The sequence below is a fragment of the Narcine bancroftii genome, chromosome 2 (assembly GCF_036971445.1).
Source record: "Narcine bancroftii isolate sNarBan1 chromosome 2, sNarBan1.hap1, whole genome shotgun sequence".
NCBI classification, from domain to species: Eukaryota; Metazoa; Chordata; class Chondrichthyes; order Torpediniformes; family Narcinidae; genus Narcine; species Narcine bancroftii.
The window spans coordinates 279,044,258-279,055,332 of NC_091470.1; the positions used below are offsets into that span (position 1 = coordinate 279,044,258).

At 44.7% G+C, this 11,075-nt stretch overlaps 1 long non-coding RNA gene across 1 annotated transcript; it reads left to right on the plus strand.

Moving 5' to 3' along the window:
• The first annotated feature begins 1,884 nt into the window (after nucleotides 1-1,884).
• Nucleotides 1,885-10,774, plus strand: LOC138755320 (uncharacterized). The gene is made up of 2 exons (XR_011352188.1): nucleotides 1,885-1,961; nucleotides 10,147-10,774. It is a non-coding gene; the product is annotated as an uncharacterized lncRNA (long non-coding RNA).
• Nucleotides 10,775-11,075: the final 301 nt, after the last annotated feature.

Genomic DNA, 11,075 nt, shown 5'->3' on the forward strand with positions numbered 1-11,075 from the left:
AAGGCAGGTCGAAAACAAATTTCTGTCATTCCTGATTGCACAACATATGTCATTTTCTGCAGTCCAGTTGGTTGCCAGAATTACAACTGCTGACCTGGAGGATTAGTGGAATACCTTTGTTTTGGAATAAAAACAGAAAATTCCAGAAGCAAGTAAGGCAGCTGTGCAGAGAGAAGCTATTAACATGTCAGATCCGGTACTTTTCATCAGAACGAGGAAAGACAAGTTAGTTGAGGAAACATAAGCTTCTTTGTCTCAGTAAGGTGTTGCTAATATAAGGCAATGAGATATGGGCAGAGGAAAATAAAAGAGGCAAAGACAAAATTGTATCTCTTTAACTGGTTCTGAACGTACAATTTCTCTGATTTAGGTAGACCTATCTATTAACATGTCAGATCCGGTACTTTCCATCAGAACGAGGAAAGACAAGTTAGTTGAGGAAACATAAGCTTCTTTGTCTCAGTAAGGTGTTGCTAATATAAGGCAATGAGATATGGGCAGAGGAAAATAAAAGAGGCAAAGACAAAATTGTATCTCTTTAACTGGTTCTGAACGTACAATTTCTCTGATTTAGGTAGACCTATCTGGATCTGGAGCCCTGAAAATATCTCCCTCAGAGAACACTTTTTTCTCTTTGTGAATGTGCTGTTTTTAGCTGATAGGTGTAGAAACTTTACAATTTATTCCAGGGCCCTCTAGTTGCCTTAAAACCTTCCATTTCAAATTTTTATTATTATGATTCCTCATTATTTTACATCAGGTCAGAAGATAATTTACACAGGGATAGTTCATGACAACCACATTACCAAATGAGCACACTAATCTTCCCAGGCCTGACAATGAATACAACAGGGACATTTGGAAAGACCATGAGGTGCAGCCCACTCAAAAGCTTATTTAAAGCAGTCATCAGGAGAAACCCGATCAGGAAATTGGGTTTAGTTTAAAGCTCATGATGGATATAAGTATGGTTGCAATTTTTAACTAGACTAATGCCCTCTATAACCATAACCATATACATCTGTGCAAACTGCTTCAATACTCACTATTTACATTTCCATTACCATGTCGGAGATTCCGAATGCTGCGAGATCTAACACCCTCGGAATAAAGCAACGTTAGAAACACAAGGAGCATGAAGCTGGGAAAACCTGGACGGAAAGAATCAAAGTAAAAACAAAATTGACTTCAAAAATAAAATTATATTCAGTTATTAATATGTACAACATCATTGTTTGAATGCAGATGAATTTGAATCAAGATTTGAAGCAATTTGACAAGCTACAAGAATGTGTGAGATGCATGTCCATCTACTACTTTCTATTTTCTCATCAATTCCTGGGTGTGTAAAATTTCCACCATAATTTTTGATGATTTCAGTTTTATTGAAAATGCCCATTGCTTTAAATTTTCCATTCATAGTATAATTAAGATTTCTCAGACAGCCAACACAATCTGTGACTTCATCTTCGATGTATTATTAGTATACCAAATTATGAATTGAAGTCCCACAACAAGACTCCCGCACACTATTGGTGTGATATTTTTTTCCTCTTTTCACAATGCTTCATTTGCTAAGCATATTCAAGACTGAGATATACACTATAGCCACAGGGCAACAGTCACAGAGGGAATGAAGGTTTAGGATGGAGACTGAGGTAACGATCAAATATGATACTTTGTCCTGGATGGTTTTGGACTTATGAACAATATTGAAGCTATACTTATCTGGGGAAATGAAGAGTACTCCATTTTCATTCTGATTTGTATCTTGCAGATTGTGGAAAAGCTTTGGGGTGATATCAGGGGAGTTGATCACAGCCTATCAGATCCAGTTGTTCAACTAATCTGGTGAATGATGAACCCCACATGATGCTGATGTTTCGTGTTCAGCAATGGTAATACGTTGCCAATAATAGCTGGTCGATTGATTGATGGAGATGGTCATTGTCTGCACTTTTGTAAGAAACCGTTATTTGTCCCACTATTTGCACAGAAAACGTCAAAACAACAAAGTATTTTGGCATCAAGAACTTGCTCTCTGATGATTTTAGTAACTTGATTATTTAAAATTATGAGGGGTAGATGCAAATGGGCTCTTCTCCTTGATCGTAAGTTAGAGTGCAAACATTTAGAAGTAATATGAGAGGAAGTTTCTTCACTCAGAGAGTGGTGGCTGATGGAATAACCTTCTTGAAGGTTGCAGCAGGGTCAATTTTGTAATTTAAGAGAAGGTTGGATAAGTGCATGGAGGGTTATGGACAGGGAGCAGGTAGGTGGGACTAGAGGAATTCACTTAAATCAATGTGGACCAGAGGGGCCACGATGGCCTGTTCTGTACTGTAATTGTTCATTGTTATGGTTCACCGTACCTGTCAACTAACCTGAAAATATGAAAGCACTTAACAATAAATACAGCTGGTGGGGCTTTCTTCTACAACTAATTAGGTGTTCTACTGTACAAAGCTAAGAGATGGTGTTAACTGGAGTCTTCCAAAATGGTAGGTGCACATCAGTTGAAATTTTGATCCTCCAAATCTTCTTGCTTTGTTTACTCTGTTTTTCAGAGAGAATGCTCTTATCTTTTCAGTCCATTGTAAGTATGAAACAAATGAACATGCAAGCATTTGATACCATTTTAAAACTAGTACAATTTTATTCCTCATCATCCCCAAGGAATCAGAGAATAACATTCATCCACTTAAGTTTTTATGGGTTCACTCAGATGACTGATGCCAAGAAGGGAAACAGCTTCTTTCTACAGATGGGGCAGGACGTGACTGCAGGGGAAATGGGTAGGGGATCGGGTAATTTGTGATATGGGCCACAATTTTTGTTGCTTACATGGGGCTTCTGTGACTCGAGGTTCTCAATACTAAGAATGCTTCTTCTCCACTTAAGCAGCCATTGACCTGAAGTCCATGGGCAAATTGTAGATTTTTCTGTGATAGATCACTGAATAATGTCCTCTTTGAGGATGATGTAGACTGTTCAACTTACTTTATAGAATATAACCAGTGCCTCGATGCTGAAGATGTTGCCTGGAAGAGAATGCTGCTGTTCAAGCAAACATAAAATGAAGGTGAATTCCTGTGAGCAACTAAATTTAAAGAAGGTGTTGCACAGGCTAACAGATTGATTGATTAAAGTTGGGAAAGGCCACTGTAGCTATTCTTCCAGGCTCCTTCAAGAGCATATCACAAACCTTGGACTTTCAAAAGACCAATGTTCCATGTGCACCAAGCATGTGGAAACATCACAACCTGCAGATTGCCTTGCATGTGCAACACCATTCTGATTTGGAAATATATCACCGTCCTTCATCATCATTAGGTCTAAAACTGGAAATTTCCTCCCCAACTTTTCCTTGTGACAGATCCTTCACCAGAAGGACAGCTGTGGTTCAAACTGGTGGATTGCCACCATTTTCTCACAGGCAGTTTGGGATGAGCCTTGGAACATCAATCAGATATGGAAATAATATTAAGTTTAAAAAAAAAAAGCCAATAAATAAATAAATGTAAATCTTATTTGTTTCAGAATTGAATTCTGGCTTGCTCCTTTCTTATCTTTGGCTTGGCTTCGCGGACGAAGATTTATGGAGGGGGTAAAAGTCCACGTCAGCTGCAGGCTCGTTTGTGGCTGACAAGTCCGATGCGGGACAGGCAGACACGGTTGCAGCGGCTGCAGGGGAAAATTGGTTGGTTGGGGTTGGGTGTTGGGTTTTTCCTCCTTTGCCTTTTGTCAGTGAGGTGGGCTCTGCGGTCTTCTTCAAAGGAGGTTGCTGCCCGCCGTACTGTGAGGCACCAAGATGCACGGTTTGAGGCGAGATCAGCCCACTGGCGGTGGTCAATGTGGCAGGCACCAAGAGATTTCTTTAGGCAGTCCTTGTACCTTTTCTTTGGTGCACCTCTGTCACGGTGGCCAGTGGAGAGCTCGCCATATAACACGATCTTGGGAAGGCGATGGTCCTCCATTCTGGAGATGTGACCCACCCAGCGCAGCTGGATCTTCAGCAGCGTGGACTCGATGCTGTCGACCTCTGCCATCTCGAGTACTTCGACGTTAGGGATGAAAGCGCTCCAATGGATGTTGAGGATGGAGCGGAGACAACGCTGGTGGAAGCGTTCTAGGAGCCGTAGGTGATGCCGGTGACAACAATTATACAGTGACAACAATTGCACAATAAATTGAATTGAGCTGGAGGATATTCCATGTGGCAGACTGCAACACCACTTCAACACCAGTTTCGAACAATCGTTGGGTGTGAGTTAATGAGTGTTCTGTCCCAGTTAAATAAGGCATTAGAACTACTGTTAATTGCCTTCTAGAGAAAGAAAATCTCAATTATGGTGGAATGCTGAATGTATTCGTACCAATATCTAAAAGCCACATCACAGCATTTGGAATTAAGTACAGCTTTAAAACCTAGGTTTGGATCTTGTTTCTTTACAGCCAGATTAGACAATCTGTAAGTAATGATGTTGTTAAACTGTTTATCTCTTTTGACATAGGGACTCTGACTGAACCAGCAGGAGCCTTCTGAACAGAGCAATAGGCAGGAACAGAACTTCCTAGTTTGTTAAATGTATTCTCTATAATTTGGAGAGTTTCTCCATGTGAGGAGATAATTTATCAGTCTGTCAGCAAGATGAGACTGAGTCTTGGATGTTTTCCAAAAAAGGCATGTGATTACCTAATTCAAGTGACCTGGTTAGATGGCAGATTGCTTGTTGGGGGGGCATTTCAGTGTAAGTGAATACAACTTCCTGATCTATAACATAGCAACAAACAAGGATGGGGGAAGATCAAGTGGTTGTGTTTAATTGGGGAAGGGTTAATTATGGTAGTATTAGGCAGGAACTGGGAAGAGTAAATTAGGAACCGAAGAGAAAAGACAGGAAGGGGTCGCGAAAAGTATATGGTAGCCAGGAAGGAATTTAGGAGATCTCATAGGGGGCATGAGAAGGCTTTGGAAAGTGGGATTAAGGAAAAACCTAAGGCCCTCAATGCATGCATGAAGAGTAGGGTGACAAGTGTGAAGGGAGGGCCGCTTAAGGATAAAAAAGGCAACATGTTCCTGGAGGCTGAGGTGGTAAAGGGGTAAAGGGGGGGGGGGGGAAAGGAGGATCCTATATTAATATTTTTCTTCAGTGCTTACCAGAGAGAGGGATGTTGGTCAATGTGAGGTCAGTATAGAAGAAGCTTATGTGCTGGATCATGTTGAGAGCTAGATCTTAAAAATATTAGGATTAAAAGACCCCAGGTCTAAACATGATATACCCAGGAAACAAGTGAAGTGATTGCTAGGGCTTTGCAATGACCTTTGTGACCTACCTGGACACAGGGGAGGTACTAGAGGATTGGCAAATGGCAAATGTTTACCCCTTGTTTAAAAAAATGTAATAGGGAGAATCCTGGAAATCATAGACGAGTGAGCCTTACACCAATGTTGGGCAAACTATTGGAGATGATTCTTAGGGTTAGGATTTATGAGCATTTAGAGAAGTGTAGTCTTTTCAGGGATAGTCAGGATATAATAAAAGAAATTGATAAAGGTAGGGTGGTAGATGTGGTGTGTATGGAATTTAGTAAGGCATTTTACAAGGTGCCCATGGTAAACTCACTCAGAAAGTCATGAGGTGTGGGATGTGTGGATTTTTGGCTGCATGGATTCAGAATTGTCTTGCCTGCAGTAAGCAAAGATGGAATGTATACTGTCTAGAGGTCCGTGACTTGCGGAGATGTGCAGGGGTCTGTTCGGGGACGAGCGGAGATGTGCAGGGGTCTGTTCGGGGACGAGCGGAGATGTGCAGGGGTCTGTTCGGGGACGAGCGGAGATGTGCAGGGGTCTGTTCGGGGACGAGCGGAGATGTGCAGGGGTCTGTTCGGGGACGAGCGGAGATGTGCAGGGGTCTGTTCGGGGACGAGCGGAGATGTGCAGGGGTCTGTTCGGGGACGAGCGGAGATGTGCAGGGGTCTGTTCGGGGACGAGCGGAGATGTGCAGGGGTCTGTTCGGGGACGAGCGGAGATGTGCAGGGGTCTGTTCGGGGACGAGCGGAGATGTGCAGGGGTCTGTTCGGGGACGAGCGGAGATGTGCAGGGGTCTGTTCGGGGACGAGCGGAGATGTGCAGGGGTCTGTTCGGGGACGAGCGGAGATGTGCAGGGGTCTGTTCGGGGACGAGCGGAGATGTGCAGGGGTCTGTTCGGGGACGAGCGGAGATGTGCAGGGGTCTGTTCGGGGACGAGCGGAGATGTGCAGGGGTGCGTTCGGGGACGAGCGGAGATGTGCAGGGGTGCGTTCGGGGACGAGCGGAGATGTGCAGGGGTGCGTTCGGGGACGAGCGGAGATGTGCAGGGGTGCGTTCGGGGACGAGCGGAGATGTGCAGGGGTGCGTTCGGGGACGAGCGGAGATGTGCAGGGGTGCGTTCGGGGACGAGCGGAGATGTGCAGGGGTGCGTTCGGGGACGAGCGGAGATGTGCAGGGGTGCGTTCGGGGACGAGCGGAGATGTGCAGGGGTGCGTTCGGGGACGAGCGGAGATGTGCAGGGGTGCGTTCGGGGACGAGCGGAGATGTGCAGGGGTGCGTTCGGGGACGAGCGGAGATGTGCAGGGGTGCGTTCGGGGACGAGCGGAGATGTGCAGGGGTGCGTTCGGGGACGAGCGGAGATGTGCAGGGGTGCGTTCGGGGACGAGCGGAGATGTGCAGGGGTGCGTTCGGGGACGAGCGGAGATGTGCAGGGGTGCGTTCGGGGACGAGCGGAGATGTGCAGGGGTGCGTTCGGGGACGAGCGGAGATGTGCAGGGGTGCGTTCGGGGACGAGCGGAGATGTGCAGGGGTGCGTTCGGGGACGAGCGGAGATGTGCAGGGGTGCGTTCGGGGACGAGCGGAGATGTGCAGGGGTGCGTTCGGGGACGAGCGGAGATGTGCAGGGGTGCGTTCGGGGACGAGCGGAGATGTGCAGGGGTGCGTTCGGGGACGAGCGGAGATGTGCAGGGGTGCGTTCGGGGACGAGCGGAGATGTGCAGGGGTGCGTTCGGGGACGAGCGGAGATGTGCAGGGGTGCGTTCGGGGACGAGCGGAGATGTGCAGGGGTGCGTTCGGGGACGAGCGGAGATGTGCAGGGGTGCGTTCGGGGACGAGCGGAGATGTGCAGGGGTGCGTTCGGGGACGAGCGGAGATGTGCAGGGGTGCGTTCGGGGACGAGCGGAGATGTGCAGGGGTGCGTTCGGGGACGAGCGGAGATGTGCAGGGGTGCGTTCGGGGACGAGCGGAGATGTTCTGGGAATCGTGCTCTTTGTGATTTTTATAAATGACTAGGATTAAATAGAAAAATGGATTAGTAAGTTTGCAGATGATACAAAGGTGGGAGGTGTTGTGGATAGTGTTGAAGGTTGTCATTGGTTGCAACAGGATATTAGCAGGATGCAGAGTTGGGCGGGAAAGTGACCGGTGGAGTTCATTCTGGATAATTGTAAAGTGATACATTTTGGAAGGCAAACTTGAAGGAAGCGTACATGGTTAATGTTGGGGTTCTTAATAGTGTGGAAGAACAGAGGGAACTTGTGGTCCAATTCCATTACTCCCAAGGTTTCCATGCTGTTTGATAGGATAGTTAAAAGATCTTATGGTATTGCTGGTCTTCATTTATCAGGGGATTGAGTTGATGAGTCATGAGGTAATGTTGCAGTTCTATAAATCTTTAGTTAGACCATACTTGAATTATTGTGTTCAGTTTTGGTCCCCTCATTACAGGAAGGATGTGGAAGCTATGGAGAGAGAGTGCATAGGAGATTTACCAGCATGTTGCCTGGATTAAAGAACATGCCTTATGAGGCAAGGTTAACAAAGTTTGGGTTTTTCTCTTTAGAGCAAAGAAGGATGAGAGGTGTCTTAATAGAGGCAAGATTATGAGAGCTATAGATAGGGTGGATGGCAAGCATGTTTTTCTCCGGGTGAGAGTCATCTGTACAAGGTCAGCGGAGGAAGGTTTAGGGCAGACATCAGGGGTGCATTTTGTTTTATACAGAGAGTAGTGGGCACCAGGGATGGTGGTGGAGGCTAGTACAATAGGTATTTTTAAAAGACACATGAATAGAAGGAAAATAGAGGGTTATTGGTGTAGGTTGGAAAGGTTTAGTTTTCTGAGTAGGTTTCTAATGGTCAGCATAACATTGTGGGCTGAAGGGCTGACTGACCTCTGAGCATCCCATACCACTTCACACGCAATGAATCACAATTAACACAGGAAAAGGCCTTTTGGCCACAATGTCTGTGCTAACCATAATACCAAATTAAATATCACCATCTGCCTGCCCCTCCACTCCCTGTCTTCATGCTTCTGGAATGTTTTTATTCTACTGCTTCCATCACCTCTAGACACCTACCATGCTCTGTGTTTGCTGCTGGACCGTAGGACGTTTACTCATGAATTTTCACACAGCAAGCTCCCAAAAACAGCAATGAAATAAGTCAACAGTTAATGAGTTTAAACAGGGAGCAAATTCTGCACTACTTCCAAAGGGATTATACTTTTGAAAACTTATCTCCTGTTATATCCATCATATATCATGGCCACTTAATCCTACTGAAATTTAATGGGGCAGGGCACAAGTGTGAAAAGTGACCCTGTCGTCCTAGGTCATTCCAGCTGTAACCTGACTGGGATGGAATGCTCAAGATGCTCTGGAAACCAGACATTTTGGATTCCTCCTCGCCATCCTTTTCATATTCACACTTTTCTCTCTGATGTATTAGTGCTGCCGTAGCAGGCTGTGATGCAGCTGGTCAACACACTTTCCACTGCCCATCTGCAGAGGTTTGCCAAGGTTTTCGTTGTCATACCAAACCTCTGCAACCTCCTGAGGAAGTAGAGGCACTGACATGGTTTTTTCATGATGACATTCTTGTGTTGGGTCCAGGAAAGGTCCTCTGAAATAGTGACACTCAGGAATTTAAATCTGCTCACCCTCCACCTTTGATCTTTCAATGATCACTGGATCGTACACCTCCTCTGGTTTTCCCCTCCTAAAGTCCACAACTAGCTCCTTGGTTTTGGTGACATTGAGTGCGAGATTATTGTTGATACACCATTCAGCAAAGTTTTCAATCTCCTTCCTGTATACTGACTCATCACCCCCTTTTATTAAACCCACTACTTGTGATATTGTCAGCAAATTAGTAGATGGTATTGCTGTCATGCTGAGCCACACAGTCATACGTATAAAGTGAGTAGAGCAGGGTGCTAAGAACACAGCCCTGTGGTACTTGGTACTGATGGAGATGTGGAGGCGATGTCATACCAATGCTCACTGATTCTGGTCTTGAGGTGAGCAAATCCAGAATCTAGTTACACAGGCCCAACTCTTGGAGTTTGCTGATCAGTTCTGAGTAGATGATGGTGCTGAGTCCCGAACTATAGTCAATAGAGAGCATCTTTGCTGTTCCAGGGTTTTGTGTGGAGCCAGTGAGATGGCATCAGTGGCAGGAATATTGGACAGATCCATGTCGTCACTCCGATAAGCGCTGATATGCTTCAACACCAGTCTCTCAAAAAACTTCACGTTCATGAGAGTGCCACTGGTCTCTAGATTTTCATTCAGTAGAAAGTAGAGATCCTGCATTCAGTCATTACTACTATTCAAAACATCCAACACAAGTTACACTGGCCACCAAAAAAAAAACATGGGTTCAATTTGTTCTTGTTTGTGGATTCAGCTAGAAGTATTAATCTGACTTTCTTCTTCACAGCAAATGTTGATAACTTTACTGCATGTCGTAATTATTTTTACTTTGAACTGTATGGAGCAGACTGTTGCAAACATAATTGTGTTGAAAGAGTCTGCGAGACAGACCAACATTTGATTGTCTGAGCAATACTGTAATAAGGTTAATGAAAAGTTATTTGGGTGTGTATGCATTCCAGGAATGTGGGAGGGGTATACATGTGGTGAGTTTTAACTATGACTTTTGTAATCTTGTCAGTGGCTGCACCAATGTCAGTATTTATCGCTTGGTGTACTTCTTTCAAACTATTCCAAGTACTAATGTGTTGTTATTTTAGATTTTTTCACTGATGTAAAAGAACAATAATCTTTTTTTAAAATTTTTTTTATTTTAATTTTTTTATTTATATTTCGCAGGGCTCCATTCATTTAAAATCCAGAGCAACAGAGTCTGACCGAAAGAGGCCAGCTCCTCCGCAGTTAATCAAAAGAACAATAATATTTTTGCCATTTTAATTTTGAAGACTATTTATTCCTGCATGGCATGATTTAAAGAAACTGAGTAGCACTTCCCTGACATCAACAACTGCAAAATTGGTTTAAGGAAGGTGACCACAGCAGCAGACCAGCAAGGGGCTCAGTGGCTGAAGGACCCACACAGGCTGTGGGCTGTTTATGACTTCTGGTCGAAAAACTAACTCCAGCCTGCTGGAGACTAGCTCATGGGAACCAGGTATTAGATCAGGGATTCAAGAGGGCACCGAAAACTACCTGATTGTCCCGGTGGCTTTGGATCTGGAGCTTGAGTTGAAAATGGATTGAGCAGGAGGCTGCAGTGGCTGTGGGAGCATTGGAGCTGAATCCATGGATACTCCAGTGTCTCTGAGGGGACTCTCTTTTGCTTCTCTTTCTCTTGTAATTGGGTGCATTGGGCAATGCTCAAGGTGACTTTGTTTTCCTTTATGGTGGGCAAAAGTTAAAATATATCGTGTATATTACATTTTTTGCATTATTACATGACAATAAAATGAACCGTTCAAGTTTATTGTCACGTGTATTGGTTTGTTTTGTGTTCAATCCAATAAGTGAAAGCCATCCAGAAGGATGGCAAATAAAATGCAGAACCGAGATCAGCATCAGAATGGAGAAGAAATTTTCAATGGAGCAAGTGCAGCAAGTTTGTTCAGGAGTCTCATCACAGCACGAAAGGAACTGCCCTTGAATCTTGTGGTGGTGATTTCATACTTGAGAATCTTCTTCCTGATGGTAGGCATGTGAGATTAGTCCTTTAAAATGTTGATTGCTTTTCCGAGTCAGAGGGAAGTGTCGATGGAATCCATGGGGAA